At 36.4% G+C, this 23,563-nt stretch overlaps 1 pseudogene; it reads right to left on the bottom strand.

Annotated features, from left to right (window-relative positions):
* Positions 1-21,326: 21,326 nt before the first annotated feature.
* Positions 21,327-22,218, bottom strand: LOC786692 (calcium-binding protein 1-like; annotated as a pseudogene).
* Between the last annotated feature and the right edge of the window lie 1,345 nt (positions 22,219-23,563).

Raw genomic sequence — 23,563 nt, 5'->3', positions numbered from 1 at the left:
ACATACAGAAATCAGTTGAGTTTCAATATAGAAAAAGGACATTTGTGAAAAAGAAATATAGAAAACAACTCATTCACAGTAGCATAAACAAGCAAAATACTTAGGGATATATTTAACCAAGAAGGTAAAGTTCTGTACACTGAACACTTTTATCAATGGCTGACTCATATTGAGGTTTGACAGAAAACAACAAAAAGTCTGTAAAGCAATTATCCTACAATAAAAAATAAATAAATTTAAAAAAGAAAATAAAGACAACAAATGAAAATACACTTTATGAACACGGATTAGAAGAATTAACATAATTAAAATATTCAAACTACCCAAAGTCATCTATAGATTCAATGCAATTCCTATTAAAACTCCTATGCTATGGTATTTTCCACAGGAATTGAAAACAAAGTATAAAATTTATATGGGATGACAAAAGACCCTGGACAACCAAAGAAATACTAAGAAAGGAAATAAAGCTGGAGGTATCACACTCCCTGATTTAAAACTGTATCACAAATCTACATAAATTAAAACTGTATAGAATTGGCAAAAAAATAGACACACAGATCAATAGATGAAAAAAAATTTCAAAGCTAAACTTGCACTTATACAGTCAATAAAAATTTGACCAAAGCCAATAATACTCAATGCAGAAATTACAGTCTCTTCAGTAAAGCAATCCACTCTCGTGTTCTTGCCTGGAGAATCCCAGGGACGGGGGAGCCTAGTGGGCTGCCGTCTATGGGGTTGCACAGAGTCGGACACGACTGAAGCAACTTAGCAGCAGCAGTAAATTGTGCTGGAAAAAACTAGATAATAATAGCAGTAAAATTAGGTTAGAACCCTATCTCACACCTCTCACAAAACAAATTAACTTGAAATAAATTAAAGACTTAAACATAAGAACTGAAACTGTAAAACTCCTATTGGAAACCAAGGCAAAAGCTCCTTGACACTGGTCTTAGCAAGAAATTATTTGGATGTAATACCAAAAGTGAAAGCATTGAAAGCTATTAACAAAATGTAAAGGTGACCTACAGAATGGAAGATGACATTTCCAAATCACATATATAAAAATGTGTTACTATCCAAGATATTAAAGGAACTCATTCAATTCAATAGAGAAGAAGCAATTTTTTTTTTTAATGGACAGGGAAATCAAACATATTTTTCCAAAGATGGCATATAAATGGCTGATAATTACATGAACAGATATTCAAGATCACTAATCAATGGGGAGATGACATTAAAAAAAAAACACAATGAGAAACCACTTTACATCAGTTAGAATGACTACCATAAAAAAAAGCCAAGGGACAAGTGTTAGCAAGGATGTGGTGAAAAGGAAACCCTTGTGCACTGGTGGTGGGAATGTGAAATTGGTTCAAACACTATAGAAAAATAGCATAGCAGTTACTAAAAATAAACACAAAAATCCTACCATATAATACAGTAGTCCTACTTCTGTGTATTTATTTAAAGGAAATAAAATCATTATATCAGAAATAATGCACTCCCATGTTCAATGCAACAATTTACAATAGACAAGATATGGAAACAACCTAAGTGTCCATCTACAGATGAATAAAAAAGAATATACAAAATATATACACAAAGGAACATTATTCACTATGACAAGGGGAAAATCTTGCCAGTTGGGACAACACGCATAGACCTAGGGGACACGATGCTAAGTGAAATAAGCCAGACAGAGGACACATACTGTAAGTATGTATATTTGGGGGAAAAAAAAAAGGGACAAACAATAGAATCAGAAAGTAGTATGGAGGGTTGTTCCCATGAGTTTAAAGGCAAGGGAAATGAGATCTTTGTCAAAGGGTATAATTTTCAAGTTATAAAACACACAAGTTTTGGCGATCTAATATACATCATGGAGATTATAATACTACCCTACATACTTGGAAGTTTCTAAGAGGAGATTTTAAATGTTATTACCACACACACACACACAACAGTAAGTATATGATGGCAATATTAGCTAATGGTACTCTGGTAATCATTTCACAATATCAGACCAGTATGCTGTACATCATAAAACTTTAATAAAACATGTGAATTTTATCTCAATAAACTTGGACAATTATGAGTGTTACTTTGCTATGCTAATAATATAAAAACAGTAGAAACAACAATTACACCATAGCAATCTCCCTCAAATATGATATACTGAGATTTGATATTTGTAATACAATTCGCACATTACCTTACTGATGGGATTAGAATATTTGGAGTACACACCCAGTACCCATTGCTTTACTGCCTTCACTTTTTTTGTTGTTGATATCCTATTAACTCACTCCAATAGACCATAGTTCTGTATCCTATAATGACTGTGCATCCTAAGAATAATGAAATATAACACATAAAGTGAGCATATATATAAAAGCATTGGGAATTTTGTACCAAATTGACTATTTGTACATCTAATTATCTCTTTGGGCTTCCCTGGTGGCTTTAGAGGTTAAAGCATCCGCCTGGAATTCGGGAGACCCAGGTTCGATCCCTGGGTGGGGAAGATCCCTTGGAGAAGGGAAATGGCAACTCACTCCAGTGCTCTTGCCTGGAGAATCCCATGGAGGGAGGAGCCTGGTGGGCTAAGTCCATGGGGTCGCAGAGTCGGACACGACTGAGCAACTTCACTTTCACTTTTGTCTCTTTAAGAGAATATTCATGTCAGTGTTTTTTTAATTAAAATATCAGGACCAAAAGATGCCCAAGGCCATGTTTCAAACAGGAAGATAAAAATAGTAATTGGTCCAGATGTCTGCTAAGAGATTTTTCTTTTCTTCTAGGACATAAACAAACCACCCATCAATAACTACACTGGCAAGGTGTAAACCTTTACCCCTCAGTCTTATTTTAGTAAAATTTGCAGAATTGATTTATCCTTACATTGTACCTACTATTAATACTATGTCAAAACAGCTTACTGGGCCTATTATTAACTGATTATTGTTAAGACAAAACTGAATAAACTAAGGATTTAATTTAGGCATTTTAAAATGACTATTCAAGAACTAAAGCCTATGACATTGCTTATGATTTTTATGTTGTGATACTACTGCATAAAATAATGGGAGATACAAATGTATTTATAACTGCTCTATTGGAAGACTGGGGTAGGGTTTATTTTCTTCATGTTATTCAATTAAAACACACACACACACACACACACACACACACACACACTGCATCTGCTACATTCCACTATAGGACTCCAAAGGTAGTTTCAACAGTCTATTGAGCATATGTGCAGTCCCTGATCTTCTGGCATCTTATACTGTATATTTATTCATATGTTTCTGCTTTGCTGCTCAAAAAATTACTTTTATGCATTATGGTTCTGCATCATGACACACCACAAGTGGCCTTGGATAAGCATGGGTGAATTGCTGTATTGGCATCATCATAAAGATAAGTGTCTTCTATATTCAGGGTGAGAGATCCTAGCAAAACAATCATCGCACTGTGTTCTTAAACAGAGAAAGGAACATGATGATGGAATCTGAGCAGCAGCTGCCACGTTAATCCATGTCAGGTTTCCTATGGGAGGAAGAGTGGAAAGATGTCCCTATGCTTTTCTTTTTTTCCATATTCACATTTCAGCTCTATCACTTATTAGCTATATTCTTCTACAAATTAATACCCTTGAGTCTCAGTTTCTCAATAGCAGTACTCTACCACTCCTTTCAGATCATCATGTCTGACCAAAAATAATTAAGTACATTTTTAATGAAAGAGAAATTTCGATTAAAAAAAAAAAACAACAACAAACACCAAATACCTTATTTTTCTGTGCTAAAACTAGGGTGTTTTATTTACTGATTGGTAAAACCCCACAACACAATAGATGAGTAGAAGCTACATATTCATGATCATCAACCTACCTGCCTATAAATTCTATTGCACCTTTGTGGTCCCTGAATTATAAAATGCAGTGGCCACTACAATTAGCCACTCTCTTCAAATTTCCTTGTATCATCCTGATCCCCACATCGTATGTCTCGCTTACTGGCACTGCATTACTTAACATTGTGTTTCATACAGATTCCTGGAGTTGTGAGACAGAAACCCCTCAATCCCCAAACATGCAGGTGAGCCTACTTTGCAAAATATCCCACTTATTTAAACACAGAAGTGTTATTAACTAAAGGTTTGTAACCTTCATTAACTTTTCTATGTAACTTTTTCTTTCTTCCTCTCTTTATTGTGTTTCTATTCCTGATTTATTTATTTTTTTGTTTTGATATTTAGTATTTCCCTTCTTCTACTTATTTTGCATGTAGTTTTATTTTTCTAATCCACTTATTTAACATGGCCTTATTGATCAAGATTTATATATTTTCTTTAACACAGTCAGTTATAGAAAAATGTCCTTATTAGTACTAATTTAACGTGCATTCAATAACATTTTGGTATGTTGTGTGTGTATGTGTTTCCAATCATAAGGTATTTTCTCATTTCTTTTGTGACTTCCTCTTTGATTCACTGTTTTTTATATAACATATTTAATGTCCTGTTATATGTAATGTCCACATGGCTATAAATTTCCCTAATTTCCATCTGCTATTTTCTAATTTCCTTACACTAGATATGCACATCAGGAAGCAACAGTTAGAACTGGACATGGAACAACAGACTGGTTCCAAATAGGAAAAGGAGTACGTCAAGGCTGTATATTGTCACTCTGCTTATTTAACTTCTATGCAGAGTACATCATGAGAAACGCTGGGCTGGGTGAAGCACAAGCTGGAATCAAGATTGCTGGGAGAAATATCAATAACCTCAGATATGCAGATGACACCACCCTTATGGCAGAAAGTGAAGAAGAACTAAAGAGCCTCTTGATGAAAGTGAAAGAGGAGAGTGAAAAAGTTGGCTTAAAGCTCAACATTCAGAAAACTAAGATCATGGCATCTGGTCCCATCACTTCATGGGAAATAGATGGGGAAACAGTGGAAACAGTGTTAGACTTTATTCTTTAGGGCTTCAAAATCACTGCAGATGGTGACTGCAGCCATGAAATTAAAAGACACTTACTCCTTGGAAGGAAAGTTATGACCAACCTAGATAGCATATTCAAAAGCAGAGACATGACTTTGTCAACAAAGGTCCATCTAGTCAAGGCTATGGTTTTTCCAGTAGTCATGTATGGATGTGACAGTTGGACTGTGAAGAAAGCTGAGAGCCGAAGAATTGATGCTTTTGAGCTGTGGTGTTGGAGAAGACTCTTGAGAGTCCCTTGGACTGCAAGGATGTCCAACCAGTCCATTCTAAAGGAGATCAGTCCTGGTTGTTTTTTGGAAGAAATGATGCTGAAGCTGAAACTCAAGTACTTTGGCCACCTCATGCGAAGGGTTGACTCATTGGAAAAGACTCTGATGCTGGGAGGGATTGGGGGCAGGAAGAAAGGGGATGAAAGAGGATGAGATGGCTGGATGGGATCACCAACTCGATGGGACGTGAGTTTGAGTGAACTCTGGGAGTTGTTGATGGACAGGGAGGCCTGGCGTTCTGCGATTCATGGGGTCACAAAGAGTTGGATATGACTGAGCGACTGAACTGAACTGAACTTACACTATGGTCTGAGAATATCTATTGTATGATTTTGATCTTATATTTATAAAATGTTTTATGACCTAACATACAGTCTTTCTTGAAGAAAGTTCCATATATATTTGAAAAAAATGCATACCCTGTACCTCGTGTGGAACATTCTATATGTGTCTATTAGGTCTAACTGTGTTATAGTGTTGTGTGTTCAGTTCTTCTTGTTTGCTGTTGATCTGCTTTTTCTGCTATTTGCTATCAAAGGTGGTTTATCATTCTCCTCAATTTTATATTTGTCTCAATTCTCAAATTTTGATTTATACGTTTTGGTACTTTGTTATTGTATGCATTTACAAAGTTTATTAATGTTATATTTTCTTGAATGACACTTTCATCATTTCAAAATGTCTTCTAAGTATGCAGTAACAACTTTGTCTTAAAATTGCTTCTATTTAACTATTGTCACTACAGGTTTTTTGTTTTTGTTTTTTTTCCAATTACTGTTTGCATCCTAAAGGAAATCAAACCAGAATATTCACTGGAAGGACTGATAATGAAGCTGAAGCTCCAATACTTTGGCCACCTGATATGAAGAGTCGACTCATTGGCAAAGATCCTAGTGCTGGGAAAGATTGAGGGGAGGAAGAGTAGGTGATGACAAAGGATGAGATGGTTAGATGGTCCATCACTAACTCAATGGACATGAGTCTGAGCAAACTCTGGGAGATAGTGAAGGACAGCAAAGCCTATAGAGTACTACAGTCCATAGGGTCATAAAGAGACAGACATGATTTGGTGACTGAACAACAACAATGCATCCTATAGGATCTTCCACGCTTTTACTTTCAAATAAATGTAGCAATTTTCACTTTCTTTCTTTCTGCTGTTTTTCCCTTTGTCTTCCTCTGAGACTTCACTGTGCCTAAGTTTACATGCTCACTGTTGCCCATGAGTCTCTGAAGCTCTGTTCTTCTACATTAGTGCTCTCTCAGTTTCTAAGACTGGATATTAGAAATTGACCTATCTTCAAGGTCACCCGTTGTGATCGCAAATCTGCTATTGACACCCTAGTACATTTTTAATATTAGTTTTTGTACTTTCCAACATGATAATTTCCAGTTGGATCTATTTTATGATTTCTATATCTTTACCAATATTCTCTAATTAATGAGATAACCTTATACTTGTTAATTCTTCAGACTTTTTTACTTTAATTCTCTTAACATACTTAAAACAGCCAATTTCTGTTTTTTGTTTAGTAAAATCTAATATTTGTGTTTCCTCCAGGACAGTTTCTAATGATTTTCTATTACCTATGTGTGGGTCATGACCCCTTGTTTCTTTTATTTAATATAATTTTCATTTACTGAAAAAAAGTGAAATTTTAAATAACATATAACAACTCTGGAACAAAGATTCTCCACCCCCCCTCCTGGGATTTGTTGTTATGGCTGTTTACTTATTTAGGTGCTTTCCTGAATTAATAGCTTAAAGTCTATTATTTGCCAGCCATAGCAACTGAAGTCTCAGCTTAGTTTAATGATCAGATAATAACTGGAGCAAGATTATCTTAAATGCCTCAAACAAATAATTCTAGCATTTGCTGAGGGACTCTGTGTGCAGTTTAGGGCATATCCTCAATGCTCAGACAGGAAGTTTATGGCTCTGGCTAGATTTAACTTTTTGCCTACATAAATACTTAAGATCAGCCAGAAAGGAGAGCTAAGGATGCCCTTAGCTTTTTCCTCAGCAAACACATACCTCTGGAGATACACAGTCTTACACATGCATGTGACCTTCTTAATTCCTAGGAATATGTTGAAACTTTTCCAAATCCCTTTTGGGTATCTCCTTCCATAGGTTTTATTTATTTATTTATTTATTTTCATTTTAAATAATCATCAGCTTTACATCATCCTCAAAAGTCAGCACCATCTCAGCCAGCTGCACTGGTAACCAGTTGCTACAAATTGTTTTTTTAAAACAAAACAAAACAAACAAACAAAAAAAAAAATGGAGGAAGGCTATTGTTATCTTTGCAACGTCTCTCAGTAAGGTCAAATAAAAAAGAGTCTGGTGAGTGGTGTTTTATAGAAAATCATTACACATGTCCAGTAATGACCTCTTTGTGGATATAGGACTTTGGGGGAGCTCCAATTCTGTTGTGTTCCATCCACTGGCTTCTAAGCTCTGGGTTTTCATAGCCATTTCAGGCTGTGGGTGTTCAAGGCTATCCCAGAGCTGAGGGGACAGAAATTGGAACAAAAATATTTGCAATACCACTATTACAAAATTAAAAAGCTCACTATTCTTAGCTAGACTTAACCATTTTTTGAAGAAATGCCCCCAAGATTGTTCCACATTGTGGTTAATTTCCCAAGTACTGAAAAAGTTGATGATGACAATTTTTGCCAATACTTTCACTGTTGTTTTTTTTTTTTTGTAAAAAAAAGGATGTTTTCTGGAAGTCCTTCCACCATTCCCAGTGTAACATTCCCATCTCTCCTTTACATCTTTGAATATCTGTATTTTTAGTTTCATTTTCTTTGGAACATCAGTTTCACACTTTTTTTACATTTGTATTTTTCTACACTCATTATCTACCCTTGATTATTGTATAGGTTTCTCCTCTACCATTTAAAGTCTTGTAATTTCCTCTGTCCTTTCCACAATATTCTTGACTGTATTTAACATCATATGTGTTTTACTGTTCCCAGTTTATCATTCAGCCCTACTTAACATTTTAATTTTTATATAAATATTTCTATTTTCACCTTTACTTCTTTGAATCTCTATTTTCCTAAGAATCTCATTTCTGAGGCCATGTAACTCTTATTTGAAAAGAAAAATTAAGCCTAGCATTTCTCTCAAATTCTAGAGATGTTTTCCCTGAACTCTGCTCCTATTTCACTGAAAATCATAATGAGAAAAATATCTTTTCATCTTCCATTTGCGAGTGTTTATCCTGCCTTTTTTTCTTTGATATCATTACATAAGTCTTGAAAGTTCTTTTGTCAATACTACTCATCTTTTGAATGAGGGCAATTTTCCTCAAAACTATCATGATGAAGTGTGGGAGGATAAATCACAACTTGAGTTCACATTGTTATATCCAACAGCTTCTTGCCAAATCTTATTTCCTTTGCCTTAGGAGCACATCTTCACTCCATTTTTACTATTCAGTTATTTAATGTGCATAGAATGATACATGTCAACTTGATATCATCATATGGCCATTGCTGCCTTCTCTCTCCTTTATTCATTTTGAGAAAGCCTGAAAACCTGAGGAAGAGACTATGAAACATGGTACTACCTAGCTTCCCAGTAATGTATTCATGTAGAACGCCCTGCATTGAGTCTTGTCCAAGCTCTTTGATCTATTTTAATCGCTGATCTTCAGATATATATTTGGTTGGCTAAAAATCTCCTTTGATTTTGAAATATTATATTTTGATGGTTAACATTTAATTGTATAATAATTGGCTTTACTGTTTAAGATCTGAAGCAGTATTTGTCCTATCTCAGTTTCTGTTTTATTTTGCTCCTTCTACTCCAGTATATGGCACAGATGAATAACACTGATTTTGGATGACAGCTACTTTTCTGTTAAAATATTAAAATTATTCCTTTCCTTTATTCATCCCTCCCATTATTCCCCCCTCCTTAATTCCTCCTCTGCTATTAAAAAAAAAAAAAAAAAAAAACTTTAAAGATGAGGCTCAGAGAAATTATACTAACATGAACTTATCTTTTTAAAAAGTCTCCCTTTTAAGAACTTATCTTTTAAGAAGTCTCTCTCAAGAGTTAAAATCTAACTATTGAGACTTTACTGCTAGTTTCATTATTTCCCATACTCTCACTTCTTAACACACATCAAACTCAACACCATCACACTGAAATACATGTACCTAAATCTGATTGCTTTCTATATAATTATAGCATATATATTCATTATTTCACCTGATGCTAACAAAGCTTGTTTTGTCTTTCCCTTGAAATGTTCTCTTTATTTGACTTCAAGAGATTAAAAGATTCTATTTCAATATGTCTTCTTTTCAGTTATTTCTTTATTTATTTTAATCTTATCATGTTTCGTTTACTTTTGGTTATTTTAATGATTCATGTCTAGTTCTTCTTTTTCTCTTATTCTAAGTATAATACTTTCCTTAGCCAATTGAAACCACATCTATTTTTTGTAAACAAGCCTTTTATAGAATGACACAAGTCATAATATATATCCCCATTTCAAACTTCTTCCGAGTTCTCTATCTCTAATACCCTGAATACTTACTTCTCTACAGGTACCTCAGTACAGTATTACCTATGCAAATTACAGTTGGTAATTAAATTGAAATAATTAATTTAGCTAAACTGTGTTTGCTATTTTCTAGTTTAACAACTTAGGCCAATGGCAGGGTGTTTAAGCCATAGAGTTGGCCAGAAAGTTCGAGAAACCTGAATGAAACTTTTAGCCAAAGCTATGAAACTGTAACAGAGAAGGCAATGGCACCCCACTACAGTACTCTTGCCTGGAAAATCACATGGATGGAGGAGCCTGGTAGGCTGCAGCCCATGGGCTCACTAGGAGTTGGACACGACTGAGTGACTTCACTTTCACTTTTCACTTTCATGCATTGGAGAAGGAAATGGCAACCCACTCCAGTGTTCTTGCCTGGAGAGTCCCAGGGACGGGGGAGCCTGGTGGGCTGCCATCTCTGAGGTTGCACAGAGTCGGACATGACTGAAGCGACTTAGCAGCAGCAGCAGCATGAGACTGTAGAAACAAAAACACAATGGAAAAAATCAGAGGTAGAGACAGAAAAAATTATATGAATTCTTGCATAAAGTATTCCTAGACGGTATATCAATCACTGATCAACTAGAAAGAAAAGCAATAGGATAGGTATTTTGTAAACATAAACTATATATAGATATATAGTGTGTGTTTGCAAGCATGTGTGTGTGTGTGTGTGTGTGCAGATCTATATAGATGGATAGAGAGAGAGAAAGAGAAGCAGAGAGAGAGTGGGGAGAGGAGGCATTTCATTATGTTATAAAGCAAGTTGGCTAAACAAGTCCAATTCAAAGGTCAAGGGCAATCCAAAAAGGAGGGTAATCATAAGCAGCATGGAATTTACAGACAATTATAAGCACAAGTGAAAGCTGCTGTCCATAGGTAAAAATTCTGTTTCTTTTCCTCTTCCTATCTCTCATGGGGAAATCTCAGCGATATTGTAAGTCCTTTTGACTTATTCAGGTCCAGCAAGATTAACCAGAATAATCTCCCTTAGTTAAACTGACGTCAATTATACCTGCAAAATACCTTCACGACAACAAGTATATTAATGTTTGATTGAATAATTAGAAACAGCCTAGCCAACCTGGCATAAGAAACATCATCACAGAGGTGATAAAAAATTATATATATATATATATATATATATATATATAATTTCAGTTATGAAAAATTCTGTTAGAAAAACTATGAGAATCTTTTTAAAAAGTAAAAGTAAATGTTTTCAATAAGCCACTAAACTATTTATCATAGAAGAGTTTTCTAATAGTTTCAAAATCTAACAAATTTATACTATGAAAAACCCAGGTTTTGCTTTATATTTAAATAAGTTTTGTGATATGCCTCCTTCATTGCCTTCTCAATCTTTTGGATATATTTTGTCTTAAAGAAATTTCAAATTTAGTTTGATATGTCATTAATTTTGAAATTGAAATGGTCTCAGAGGTTTTTTTTTCTTTAATCTGTTATAAATAATTTTAAACTCATGTGAAAAAAATCTATTACAATAGACAGTGTTTCAGCTATATTAGATAGAAAATTTATATATACTGGGATTTATAAACAAGAGACTAATGTTTTCTATACTGCTATGTTCTCATGCGAAGAGTTGACTCATTGGAAAAGACTCTGATGCTGGGAGGGATTGGGGGCAGGAGGAGAAAGGGATGACAGAGGATGAGATGGCTGGATGGCATCACCAACTCGATGGACTTGAGTTTGAGTGAACTCCAGGAATTGGTGATGGACAGGGAGGCCTGGCGTGCTGTAATTCATGGGGTTGCAAAGAGTCGGACACAACTGAGTGACTGAACTGAACTGAACTGATGTTCTATTGCGTGAAAAAGTGAAAGTGAAACTTGCTCAGTCATATCCGACTCTTTGTGACCTCATGGACTATATCATCCATGGAATTCTCCAGGCCAGAACACTGGAGTGGGTAGCCTTTCCCTTCTCCAGGGTATCTTCCCTTTTCAGGAATCAAACCCAGGTCTCCATTGCAGGCAAATTCTTTAGCAGCTGAGCCATAAGGGAAGCCCAAGTATACTGGAGTGGCTTGCCATTCCCTTTGCCAGGGGATCTTCCCAACACAGGAATCAAACTGGGGTTTCCTGCATCGCAGACAGATTCTTTACCAACTGAGCTATCTACTAGATACTAAAAACTAAAATATGTTTGTATTCACTTTTTCTTTTTTGAATCATTCTATCCCATGGACAGAGGAGCCTAGTGGGCTGCAGTCCATGGGGTCGCTGAGGGTCGGACACAACTGAACTACTTCACTTTCACTTTTCACTTTCATGCATTGGCAACCCACTCCAGTGTTCTTGCCTGGAGAATCCCAGGAGTGGGGGAGCCTGGTGGGCTGCTGTCTATGGGGTCGCACAGAGTTGGACACGACTGAAGCAACTTAGCAGCAGTAGCATAGGCATGGCTGTTGTTGTTTAGTGGCTAAGTCATGTCTGACTCTCTGTGAACCCATGGACTATAGCCTGCCAGATTCTTACATCCCCGGGATTACCCAGGGAAGAATGCTGAGCTGGGTTACCATTTCCTTACTGACCCAGGGACGCAAACTGTGGCTCCTGCATTGGCAGGCAGATTCTGCATCCCTGAGCTACCAGGAAAGTCCTTGTTTTAATTGTTGGATACGTGTATGGGAATAATACAAGAAATAATTATAAGAATATAATTATTGGAATAATTACAAGAAATAATCCCCAGTAAATCAAACTGTAGAAAGAAAGAAATAAAAATTTAAAATACTTTTAAATATTTAATTTTGAAACAATTTAAAATATTTAATTTTAAAATGAGCTGTGGAAGAGTTTTATAAGTTTTATTGAACTGTTAACTGCAACTTAAGATTTTATTGAAATCAAAAGAATGTTTGGAAATATTTAATAATCAAAGAAAATAAGTTGATGGTAATTAAGTTCATATTTCTGACTACTATCACACTGTTTATGAGAAGTTAAATTTGAATCTACAAGGAAAAGAAAATCTAATTTGTGAACAAGCTAGAAAAGTATAACAGTAAAACTTTTTATAATAAAAATCAAGAATAAAGCCCTTATACATTATTAAACTGCAGAAATATTCATTGTAATAAAGAAAATAATGAAAATTGGCTATATGTCTAACAACAAAAAAAATGGAGAATGCTTTGTTGATATTCATACATTTAGATTTGTTTTTAATTCATATATTATTATTTTTAATGTTGTTAATATTGAGTTGAAACAAGAGTTGGGGAATTCACTTAACTTAGATATAATTTTGAAATAGGTCTGATTTTGCTTCAAAGTTTAATCTACTGTTCAAAAAATGAAAATCTACTTTTTATGAAAGTGAATGAAAATTTCAAAGAAGAATGATGCTGCATACTTAATTCAGTCACTGAAAAATTCATGTCTGAAACAACTTGAGTATGTGAATCAATTTTTTCAAATGTAAATATTATGACATCCAAATACAGAACCAATATTTCTATTGAATGTCTATGTTGTGCTCAGGCATGTCTGACTCTTTGCAGTCCCATTGACTGTAGCCTATCAGGCTCCTCTGTCCATGGAATTTTCCAGGCAAGAATACTGGAGCAGGTTGCCATTTCCTTTTCCAGAGGATCTTCCCAACCCAGGGACAGAACATGCATCTCTTTGTCTCCTGCATTGCAGGTGGATTCTTTACCATTAGTGCCACCTGAGAAGCCCAACTGAATGTCTAGTATTCAAAGTAAATGGGTTGTAAATATAAAAAACTCATTACAAAGATTTTCCCCAGCATCAGGGACTTTTCCAATGAGTTGTCTATTTTGCATCAGATGACTAAAATACTGGAGCTTCAGCTTCAGCATCAGTCCTTCCAGTCAATATTCAGAGGTGATTTCCCTTAAGATGGACTGGTTTCATTTCCTTGATGTCCAAGGGACATTCAGGAGTCTTCTCTAGCACCACAGTTGGAAGGCATCAATTCTTTGGCACTCTGCCTTCTTTAAAGTCCAGCTCTCACAACCCCATGTGACCACTGGGAAGACAATACCCTTGACTACACAGAGCTTTGTTGGCAGAATAATGCCTGTGCTTTTCAACACACTGTCTAGGTTTGTCATAGCTTTCCTACCAAGAAGCGATCATCTGATTTCATGGCTGCAGTCACCAACTGTAGTGATGTCAGAGCCCAAGAAGAGGAAATCTGTCACTACTTTCCCCTTTTCCCCTTCTATTTGCCATGGAATAATGGGGCTGGATGCCATGATCTTAGTTTTTTTTTTTTTTTTTTTTTTAATAGTTAGTCTTAGCTGGCTCTTTCACTCTTCTCCTTCACCCTCATTAAGAAGCTCTTTAGTTCCTCTTCACTAATGGAACACTATTCAGCCATAAAAAATAATGAATATGAGTCTGTTCTAGTGTGGTGGATGAACCTAGAGTGAGTTATACTGGGTGAAGTAGATCAGAAAGAGAAAAACAAATATTGTATATCAATGCATATATATGGAATCTAGAAAAAATGGTATTGATGAACATATTTGCAGGGAAGGTATAGAGATCCAGACATAGAGAACTGACTTGTGGACACAGTGGGGGAAGGACAGATGGAATGAATGGATAGAGTAGCATAGACATGCATATTATAAACTACCATGTGTAAAATAAATAGCTAGTGAGAAGTTGCTATAGTACACAGGGAGCCCAGCCAGGCACTCTGAGATTATCTAGTGAGGTTGGATGGGGGAAGCTCAGGAGAGAGGCTCAAGAGGGAGGAGAGCCTCCCTCTTGCACATATATGTACATATGTGTACAATTATGACTGATTTGTGTTGTTTTATGGCAGAAACTATCACAACACTGTGAAGCAATTTTCCTTCAATTAAAAAATAAGCCAAAGATAATGAAATTACTAATAAAAATATAGTGGAAAAAACCTTAACAAAGTTAAATACTATACTAGAAAATCTTCACTTAATGGAAAGGGAAGGAGTTAAGGAAGAACTGGGCCTTCTCTGGTGACTCAGACAGTAAATAAACTATTTATCATCCCTATCCCTGGGTCGGGACGATTCCTTGAAGGAGGGAATAGCTACTCACTCCCGTATTCGTGGAGGGCTTCATGGACAGAGGAGTCTGGCAATCTACAGTCCATGAGCTCACAAAGAGTTGGGCATGACTAAGAACTAACATTTAAGGAAGAACAGAAAGGGATAAACATTAGGCATTTGTAAAATGGCAGACATAACTCTAACATCAATAAGATTATTGAATGTGAATGGTTTAAATAGTGCAGGCAAAATGTAGAATTTGTCAGAGAGGATTAAAAACAAGACATATCTCTATGTTGTCTATTGGAGACAGACTTCAAATGCAATGCTACAAATTGGCTGAAATTAAAAGAATGGGAAAAGAGATAACATGCAAACAGCAAACATATGGACGCTAAAGTCATTATGCTAATATATGACAAAACAGACTTTAAAACCAAAAATGCTATTAGAGATTAGGGATTCATTTATAAACGATATGATAATATATCTAAAAGATTATAAATATACATTTTCCTAACAACAACTCAGAATGTAAAAAGCAAAAACTGGTATCACTAAGGGAGAAATAATTCAACTCAGTCATATTATCAGAGACTTCAATACTTTTCTTTAAATAATGGATATAAAAACAATTAGACATTAAAATAGAAAACAGAAGACTTTAAGAACATCATAAAAACAACTAGATCAAACAAATAACCACAGAATATTATACGTGACAACAGCAGACTACACATTCTTCTTAAGATTACAGAGAATATTGTATATAACAAGTGATATATTAATTCAATTAAATTTCAATTGAAATGATGCAAGTTTGTTTTCTGAACATTATTAAGTGAAATTAGAAATAAGCAACAGTAGAAAAATTGGAATTTTCAAATATGTGGAAATTTTTTTAAAAAAACTTATTCTAAATAACGAATAGGTTAAGATTAATTCATAACAAATTAAAAATACATTCAGATGAAAACCTTAATATATAATATGCACAAATTTATCAGATTCACCTAAGACACTGCTTTGTGGCCCTGATTGCTTATATTAAAAAAAAAAAAAAAACAAGCAAACAAAAAGAAAAACAAACCAAGTCAATAACCTTTGTAAGTTAAAAAAATAGAAAAAAAAAAACTAAACTAAACTAAATTTAAAGCAATAAAAGGGAAGTAATTATAAATACTAAAGTGAAAATGAAGCAAACTGAGGATAGAAAAACACTAGGGAAAATCAAGGAAATAAAAATTGATCATTTGTAATATCAACAAGAGTGACATAATTTTAGCTAGACTGATCATGGAAAAGAGAGAGGAAAAAAATACTCAAGTGACTGAAACAATAGAAATTATTATTGACCTTTCAGAAATAAAAATGATTATATGAAACTATTTTGAGTAATTGTATGCCAAAAAATTAAATAACTTGAATGAAACAGGTTGTTGTTGTTCAGCCACCAAGTTCTTTCTGATTCTTTATGACCCCATGGACTGCAGCACGCCAGGGCTTCAAGAGGAGGAGGTAGAACTATAGACATTTTTTAAGGATATATCCTGAAATCTGTATGCTAGCCTTCTGCCTATCTATTTTACCAAGCTAATTGCCGGACCTGAAATACTGTAATGAGTCTGAAGAATTGAGTCTTTTATTGGGCAGCAAATTTGGGAGGCTATCAACACCCTAGGCCCCAGATAATAACTGGTGTTCCTTTATTTAAGAACATAACTCACAAAGAGTGAATAGACTGTCAAGAGAAAACACATAACACAGAGAAAAGTAAAACTGATACTAAAGATATAAGAAGATTTGAAAGAAAGAAAAGCTCAGAGACATTATCAGGAAGCTATAGTCAGACTAATTAGACTATTGAGTTTGAACACCAATAATCAATCAAAATTCTAATGTTAAAATAGAATTAGACATAATTCAGAAATTCTGAAATTAAAGATAGATAAATTTCAATCACCTGACTGGATGATGACTGCTTTGATCCCTTCTGTCTCAGAAAACATTTTTAGTTATTAAGCAAATATGATCATAAATGTGTAGGTATTTACAGCCTTACTCCAAAGAAGTGCTTAGCATTACAAGCAAGGAAAAATAATTTAACCTATCTCTATCTATCTATCTATCTATCTATCTATGTACTTACATACCTTCCTACTTATATGAAATTAAGGACATTTAATGTTTGGAATATGGTGAACTGCAGTCATATTTTGGCCTATTTGGAATATAAAAGGACAAAGAAAGAACACCAAATTTAATAACTGTAAAATATCTTATCCTGTCTTTCCTATACACATTCAGCAAGCTAAATAGTATCTCTGTTACCCCGCACTGCCCACATATTCTAGAAGCCACAAATATAGAGCAATAAAGCCTGAACATTTATAGTGTAAATGATCAAATAGCTTTGCATCTATTAACTAATTGAACTTTAATCTATCAGGTTGAAACAAATATTATCTCTATTATGTAGCTGAGGCAACTGAAGAACAACAACAGAGTAAATTTCCTAAAATCATACAACCCCAGGTTGTAAATGATGGAGATAGGATCCAACTTTGTTCATCTGGCCCCAGGGCCTCCTCTCTCAAATACTATACAGTTTACCTGATCATCGGAAATCCAGAAAAATTAGGACTTCTGTTGTTGTTGCTGTTTTGAAAACCAAAATAATCATTTGAGGAAATAAGTGATCCAGAGCTTAAAATATTAAAGATAGATAAAATATTAAAATATTTCTATGTAAGTGGCAACAAGGAAGTCATAGGTAAGATAGTAAAGTTGGGTAATTGAGTATGTGAAGGAAGGTATTTTGATTTAAGTGAATCCTCCTGATAAAAAGAGGGCACAGGCAAAAAGACAGAGAAAGATAAACAGAAAGCTCAAGGGCATGAATAGGGTACTGATGGCTGACATTCTTATATTCATTGAAGAAGAGATGCAGAAATGACTAACAGATTAAAGCTTATCTTTGATCCCCACCAAGTGTATAGATCTTCTTGATGACTAAGCCCACTGATGAAGAGTGTTCTCTTGTTTATCACAAATCATTTAGCTGTGGATCTCAGAGACAACAGCTTCCTCCATGCAATTCTTTCAGTTCCCCGTGTGGCTCTACTTCTGTGATTGCATTTGCTGATTCTCTCAGAATCATAGGTTGTTGACACATTTCAACTTCAAATTCTACATGTACAGATCTTCCTACAGCTTTGAAGCTCTAATTCCCATAATAAATAATTTATTTCATAAGTCACAATAGAGTTTGCTACCATGATAAAATATTTATATACTAGGTATACCTCACAAGGCAAGTAAATACTATTTCAACATTGAGTGTGATGTAGGTGTTTTGTAGATATAACTTAAAAGACTAAGAATGCTTCCATATCTAGTGTGCTGTTCAGTTCAGTTCAGTGGCTCAGTCGCGTCCGACTCTTTGTGACACCATGAATCGTAGCACACCAGGCTTCCCTGTCCATCACCAACTCCCGGAGTCCACCCAGACTCACGTCCATCGAGTCAGTGATGCCATCCAGCCATCTCATCCTCTGTCGTCCCCTTCTCCTCTTGCCCCCAATCCTTCCCAGCATCAGAGTCTTTTCCAATGAGTCCACTCTTCGCATGAGGTGGCCAAAGTACTGGAGTTTCAGCTTTAGCCTCATTCCTTCCAAAGAAATCCCTGGGCTGATCTCCTTCACAATGGACTGGTTGGATCTCCTTGCAGTCCAAGGGACTCTCAAGAGTCTTCTCCAACACCACAGTTCAAAAGCATCAATTCTTCGGCACTCAGCCTTCTTCACAGTCCAACTCTCACATCCATGCATGACCACAGGAAAAACCATAGCCTTGACTAGACGGACCTTTGTTGGCAAAGTAATGTCTCTGCTTTTGAATATGCTATCTAGGTTGGTCATAACTTTTCTTCCAAGGAGTAAGCGTCTTTTAATTTCATGGCTGCAGTCACCATCTGCAGTGATTTTGGAGCCCAAAAAAATAAAGTCTGACACTGTTTCCACTGTTTCCCCATCTATTTCCCATGAAGTGATGGGACCAGATGCCATGATCTTTGTTTTCTGAATGTTGAATTTTAAGCCAACATTTTCACTCTCCACTTTCACTTTCATCAAGAGGCTTTTGAGTTCCTCTTCACTTTCTGCCATAAGGGTGGTGTTATCTGCATATCTGAGGTTACTGATATTTCTCCCGGCAATCTTGATTCCAGCTTGTCCTTCTTCTAGTCCAGCGTTTCTCATGATGTACTCTGCATATAAGTTAAATCAGTGGGGTGACAATATACAGCCTTGACATACTCCTTTTCCTGTTTGGAACCAGTCTGTTGTTTCATGTCCAGTTCTAACTGTTGCTTCCTGACCTGCATACAGATTTCTCAAGAGGCAGATCAGGTGGTCTGGTATTTCCATCTCTTTCAGAATTTTCCACAGTTTATTGTGATCCACACAGTCAAAGGCCTTGGCATAGTCAATAAAGCAGAAATAGATGTTTTTCTGGAACTCTCTTGCTTTTTCCATGATCCAGCAGATGTTGGCAATTTGATCTCTGGTTTCTCTGCCTTTTCTAACCAGCTTGAACATCAGGAAGTTCACAGTTCATGTATTGCTGAAGCCTGGCTTGGAGAATTTTGAGCATTACTTTACCAGCATGTGAGATGAGTGGAATTGTGCGGCAGTTTGAGCATTCTTTGGCATTGCCTTTCTTTGGGATTGGAATGAAAACTGACCTTTTCCAGTCCTGTGGCCACTGCTGAGTTTTCCAAAATTGCTGGTATATTGAGTGCAGCACTTTCACAGCATCATCTTTCAGGATTTGAAATAGCTCAACTGGAATTCCATCACCTCCACTACCTTTGTTCATAGTGATGCTTTCTAAGGCCCACTTGACTTCACATTCCAGGATATCTGGTTCTAGGTCAGTGATCACACCATCATGATTATCTGGGTTGGGAAGATCTTTTTTGTACAGTTCTTCTGTGTATTCTTGCCACCTCTTCTTAATATCTTCTGCTTCTGTTAGGTCCATACCATTTCTGTCCTTTATCGAGCCCATCTTTGCATGAAATGTTCCCTTGGTATCTCTAATTTTCTTGAAGAGATCTCAAGTCTTTCCCATTCTGTTGTTTTCCTCTATTTCTTTGCATGGATTGCTGAGGAAGGCTTTCTTATCTCTTCTTGCTATTCTTTGGAACTCTGCATTCAGATGCTTATATTTTTCCTTTTCTCCTTTGCTTTTCACTTCTCTTCTTTTCACAGCTATTTGTAAGGCCTCCCCAGATAGCCATTTTGCTTTTCTGCATTTCTTTTCCATGGGGATGTTCTTGATCCCTGTCTCCTGTACAATGTCACGAACCTCATTCCATAGTTCATCAGGCACTCTATCTATCAGATCTAGGACCTTAAATCTATTTCTCACTTCCACTGTATAATCATAAGGGATTTGATTTAGTTCACACTTGAATGGTCTAGTGATTTTCCCTACTTTCTTCAATTTAAGTCTGAATTTGGTAATAAGGAGTTCATGATCTGAGCCCCAGTCAGCTCCTGGTCTTGTTTTTGTTGACTGTATAGAGCTTCTCCATCTTTGGCTGCAAAGAACATAATCTGATTTCGGTGTTGACCATCTGGTGATGTCCATGTGTAGAGTCTTCTCTTGTGTTGTTGAAAGAAGGTGTTTGCTATGACCAGTGCATTTTCTTGGCAAAACTCTATTAGTCTTTGCCCTGCTTCATTCCGTATTCCAAGGCCAAATTTGCCAGACTAGTGTGCTGAGTGTCTTTTAAAAAAATGATAATTTAATCAAATGAATTTTATTCTTTTTTGAGATAACCATACATTTTCTATTCTGTTTTCTCTTTGTAATAGGTAATCACATTGTTTTGAATAATAAAGCTTGTATTCTTGGAATAAATCAGATATATTTATTATAACAATTCAATTTGCTAAAGTTTTGTTCATGAGACTTTGTATCTAAGTTCATGGGGTTTATTTTCCTTTAATGTTCCTATAAGTATAATATCCTCAGGTTAGTATCAGAGTTATACTGTTTTTAAATCTTAACTAATATTTGTATTATATCTTCATTTAATGTTTGTAGTTTTTATGAATGGGAGACTTTTAAACTAAAAATTCAACAGGTAAGAAATTACCCATACTTTTTATTTCTTCTTCTCAGTTTTGGTAAGCTAAAACTTACCAAAGTTTTATTACTCAAAGAAATAAATCTATTTTTTTCTGGATTTTCACACATTTTGACATAAATTTCTTTATTATCTTTTTTATTGTGGGGAGGGCTTGAAAATAGTGATCAAACACCCACGTGCAAACTTTTGCATGGATATAACATTTTCAAGCCCTTTGGGTAAATATCAAACAATTGCTGGATTATATGAAAATAGCTCGTTTAGTCTTATTAGAAACTGCAAACTGTCTTCCAAAGGTACCTTTTTGCATCCCCTCTAGGAATCAATGAGAACTCCAGTTGCTCCACATCCTCATTGAGGTCCACAACTTGGATAATTTGCTCTATGTCTCGGTGTCCCACCTGATGGCCCAGGAGTTTCCTCATGGCCTCTGGTAACTCACTGGTGCTTATCTCCCCATCACCACTGGTGTCAAACTCTCCGAAGGCATCTCACAGTTCCTTTACTCCAATTATATCTACTGTCTCCGCCAGGAGTTTAGGTCCCATTAGTTCCACAAAGTCATCAAAATCCAAGTGGTCACCCCGGTTCATATTGATCTGCTGGGACAGCTCGATGAGCTCCATCTCTGTGGGCATGTAACCCATGGTGCGCATGCAGTTACCCAGGTCCCGGCAGTTGATGTAGCCATCTTCGTCCTTGTCAAATTTTCTGATGGTCTCCCTGAGCTCTTCAATCTCCTCTGGCCACAGAGATCTGTCAGGCTGCCTGTTCTCTGCAAAGCCCTTATGCAGGAAGATGAAGGCTGGGCCCAGCAGGTTGTGCATGACTGCGCAGTTCTGAGCCAGCATCAAGAGGGGCCTGCGAAGCTCACACTGGCTGCCAGCCCCTCCTCACTCATCTGCATCACTGTGTAGCTGGTCTCCTCTTGGCACATCTTCCTTGAGAGACAGACCAGTGGAGACTTGACACAGTAGCCCATCCTAAGCTGAGGTAGCCCCTTTCAGGATCCCTGGGTCTATGAAGGAGGCTCCTGGGGGCTATGAGACCTGAGTCCGGGTTCCCGCCAACCCCAGCCTCCCTCTGCCTGCACCATTCTTCCTCCAAGAATGGCTGAGTCCTCTCTCCTGTGCCTGTGCTCTCTTACTCTTCTGCCTGCTCCAGCTCCCTGATTTTTTTTTTTTTTTTTTTGATGGATTGTGTATGTTTTCCTGTGTATGGGTTTAATTTTCTGGACACTTTCTTAAGGAGATGAAGGCAGGAGGGGAGAGTGCAGGCACAGAGAAAATCGCCTGGAGAGCTGATGGCAGAGGGCAGCTGACCTGGAGAATGCTGTCTTTTAGATGTATATGTCTTTCAGAAATATTTGCTCCCAGTATATGGCATGGCTTCTAATTCTCATCACATTGTCTTTTACTTGGCGGCTTTTTTCTTTTTTTAATTTTAATGACGTCTAGATATGCAGATGACACCACCCTTATGGCAGAAAGTGAAGAGGAACTCAAAAGCCTCTTGATGAAAGTGAAAGAGGAGAGTGAAAAAGTTGGCTTAAAGCTCAACATTCAGAAAATGAAGATCATGGCATCTGGTCCCATCACTTCATGGGAAATAGATGGGGAAACAGTAGAAACAGTGTCAGACTTCATTTTTGGGGGGCTCAAAAATCACTGCAGATGGTGATTGCAGCCATGAAATTAAGACACTTACTCCTTGGAAGGAAAGTTATGACCAACCTAGATAGCATATTCAAAAGCAGAGACATTACTTTGCCAACAAAGGTCCATCTAGTCAAGGCTATGGTTTTTCCAGTGGTCATGTATGGATGTGAGAGTTGGACTGTGAAGAAAGCTGAGCACCAAAGAATTGATGCTTTTGAACTGTGGTGTTAGAGAAGACTCTTGAGAGTCCCTTGGACTGCAAGGAGATCCAACCAGTCCATTCTAAAGGAGATTGGTCCTGGGTGTTCTTTGGGAGGACTGATGCTAAAGCTGAAACTCCAATACTTTGGCCACCTCATGCTAAGGGTTGACTCATTGGAAAAGACCCTGACACTGGGAGGGATTGGAGGCAGGATGAGAAGGAGATGACAGAGGATGAGATGCCTGCATGGTGTCACCGACTCAATGGACATGAGTTTGAGTGAACTCCGGGAGTTGGTGATGGCCAGGGAGGCCTGGCGTGCTGTGATTCATGGGGTTGCAAAGATTCAGACACGACTGAACGACTGAACTGAACTAGCATATCTGCTATTTCTTTCATGATCATACTTTTGCTGTTAAATATATAAAGCCATCACTATATCTAAGGTCATCTAGGTTAACTCCTATGTTGTCTTTTAGTTTTGTGCTTTACATTTAGGTGTGTAATAAAATTTTTATTTATTTATTTTTTTTTTTAAGGGGGTAAGGTCTCTGTCACATTTTTTTTGTTTGTTTGCATGTGGCTATCCATGTTTTGGGTTTCTTTTTTTTGTTTGTTTTGTTTTTATTTTGTTTTGTATTTCACA

The sequence above is a fragment of the Bos taurus genome, chromosome 8 (genome assembly GCF_002263795.3).
Source record: "Bos taurus isolate L1 Dominette 01449 registration number 42190680 breed Hereford chromosome 8, ARS-UCD2.0, whole genome shotgun sequence".
NCBI lineage: Eukaryota > Metazoa > Chordata > Mammalia > Artiodactyla > Bovidae > Bos > Bos taurus.
The sequence above is the reverse complement of the archived record's forward strand: the minus strand, read 5'-3'. Positions and strand labels throughout refer to the sequence as shown.